Source organism: Chiloscyllium punctatum, unplaced genomic scaffold, assembly GCF_047496795.1.
Source record: "Chiloscyllium punctatum isolate Juve2018m unplaced genomic scaffold, sChiPun1.3 scaffold_499, whole genome shotgun sequence".
NCBI lineage: Eukaryota > Metazoa > Chordata > Chondrichthyes > Orectolobiformes > Hemiscylliidae > Chiloscyllium > Chiloscyllium punctatum.
In genome coordinates this window covers 72,501-75,545 of record NW_027310233.1, presented here as the reverse complement: position 1 = coordinate 75,545, position 3,045 = coordinate 72,501, and positions in this window count along the sequence as shown.

Here is a 3,045-nt window from a genome sequence, read left to right as displayed (position 1 = left end):
AGCACTAAAGCTAAGTCTCACCCTTTCCCTATCCCTAACCAGGAACCGAACGCCCACCCTCAGCCTTACACCAACGCCGGTGGCACTCCAGACAGGCACACCCTTCAAAACCACACCCATCCGGCCATGCAACTCAAAAAGGGTCCAAATTCAGAAACACCCCCTTCAAAAGGCACTCCATCCTCGGCCACACCACCGGGACATGCTCCCCTCGGCGATAATTAAGCCCCCACCACTATTTGAAGCCAACCGCAGCCGCAACTCGAACGGAGAAATCAGTAACCAATTCAAAAATGCGCTTGGTTACTGATTTCTACGGAGCCGAAAAAATTCTAAGTGTCAGTGGTTACTGATTTATACCGACTCGAAAAAATTCTAAGTGTCAGTGGTTACTGATTTGTACCAACTCGAAAAAATTCTAAGTGTCAGTGGTTACTGATTTATACCGACTCGAAAAAATTCTAAGTGTCAGTGGTTACTGATTTGTACCGACCCTAAAAAATTCTAAGTGTCAGTGGTTACTGATTTATACCGACTCGAAAAAATTCTAAGTGTCAGTGGTTACTGATTTATACCGGCTCGAAAAAATTCTAAGTGTCAGCGGTTACTGATTTATACCGACTCGAAAAAATTCTAAGTGTCAGTGGTTACTGATTTGTACCAACCCGAAAAAATTCTAAGTGTCAGTGGTTACTGATTTGTACCAACTCGAAAAATTTCTAAGTGTCAGTGGTTACTGATTTATACCGGCTCGAAAAAATTCTAAGTGTCAGTGGTTACTGATTTGTACCAACCCGAAAAAATTCTAAGTGTCAGTGGTTACTGATTTGTACCTACCGAAAAAATTTCTAAGTGTCAGTGGTTACTGATTTGTACCAACTCGAAAAAAATCTAAGTGTCAGTGGTTACTGATTTGTACCAACTCGAAAAAATTCTAAGTGTCAGTGGTTACTGATTTATACCGGCTCGAAAAAATTCTAAGTGTCAGTGGTTACTGATTTGTACCAACCCGAAAAAATTCTAAGTGTCAGTGGTTACTGATTTGTACCAACTCGAAAAAATTCTAAGTGTCAGTGGTTACTGATTTATACCGGCTCGAAAAAATTCTAAGTGTCAGTGGTTACTGATTTGTACCTACCGAAAAAATTTCTAAGTGTCAGTGGTTACTGATTTGTACCAACTCGAAAAAATTCTAAGTGTCAGTGGTTACTGATTTATACCGGCTCGAAAAAATTCTAAGTGTCAGTGGTTACTGATTTATACCGACTCGAAAAAATTCTAAGTGTCAGTGGTTACTGATTTATACCGACTCGAAAAAATTCTAAGTGTCAGTGGTTACTGATTTGTACCTACCGAAAAAATTTCTAAGTGTCAGTGGTTACTCATTTATACCGACTCGAAAAAATTCTAAGTGTCAGTGGTTACTGATTTGTACCTACCGAAAAAATTTCTAAGTGTCAGTGGTTACTGATTTGTACCAACCCGAAAAAATTCTAAGTGTCAGTGGTTACTGATTTGTACCAACTCGAAAAATTTCTAAGTGTCAGTGGTTACTGATTTATACCGGCTCGAAAAAATTCTAAGTGTCAGTGGTTACTGATTTGTACCAACCCGAAAAAATTCTAAGTGTCAGTGGTTACTGATTTGTACCTACCGAAAAAATTTCTAAGTGTCAGTGGTTACTGATTTGTACCAACTCGAAAAAAATCTAAGTGTCAGTGGTTACTGATTTGTACCAACTCGAAAAAATTCTAAGTGTCAGTGGTTACTGATTTATACCGGCTCGAAAAAATTCTAAGTGTCAGTGGTTACTGATTTGTACCAACCCGAAAAAATTCTAAGTGTCAGTGGTTACTGATTTGTACCAACTCGAAAAAATTCTAAGTGTCAGTGGTTACTGATTTATACCGGCTCGAAAAAATTCTAAGTGTCAGTGGTTACTGATTTGTACCTACCGAAAAAATTTCTAAGTGTCAGTGGTTACTGATTTGTACCAACTCGAAAAAATTCTAAGTGTCAGTGGTTACTGATTTATACCGGCTCGAAAAAATTCTAAGTGTCAGTGGTTACTGATTTATACCGACTCGAAAAAATTCTAAGTGTCAGTGGTTACTGATTTATACCGACTCGAAAAAATTCTAAGTGTCAGTGGTTACTGATTTGTACCTACCGAAAAAATTTCTAAGTGTCAGTGGTTACTCATTTATACCGACTCGAAAAAATTCTAAGTGTCAGTGGTTACTGATTTGTACCTACCGAAAAAATTTCTAAGTGTCAGTGGTTACTGATTTGTACCAACCCGAAAAAATTCTAAGTGTCAGTGGTTACTGATTTGTACCAACTCGAAAAATTTCTAAGTGTCAGTGGTTACTGATTTATACCGGCTCGAAAAAATTCTAAGTGTCAGTGGTTACTGATTTGTACCAACCCGAAAAAATTCTAAGTGTCAGTGGTTACTGATTTGTACCTACCGAAAAAATTTCTAAGTGTCAGTGGTTACTGATTTGTACCAACTCGAAAAAAATCTAAGTGTCAGTGGTTACTGATTTGTACCAACTCGAAAAAATTCTAAGTGTCAGTGGTTACTGATTTATACCGGCTCGAAAAAATTCTAAGTGCCAGTGGTTACTGATTTGTACCAACCCGAAAAAATTCTAAGTGTCAGTGGTTACTGATTTGTACCAACTCGAAAAAATTCTAAGTGTCAGTGGTTACTGATTTATACCGGCTCGAAAAAATTCTAAGTGTCAGTGGTTACTGATTTGTACCTACCGAAAAAATTTCTAAGTGTCAGTGGTTACTGATTTGTGCCAACTCGAAAAAATTCTAAGTGTCAGTGGTTACTGATTTATACCGGCTCGAAAAAATTCTAAGTGTCAGTGGTTACTGATTTATACCGACTCGAAAAAATTCTAAGTGTCAGTGGTTACTGATTTATACCGACTCGAAAAAATTCTAAGTGTCAGTGGTTACTGATTTGTACCAACCCGAAAAAATTCTAAGTGTCAGTGGTTACTCATTTATACCGACTCGAAAAAATTCTAA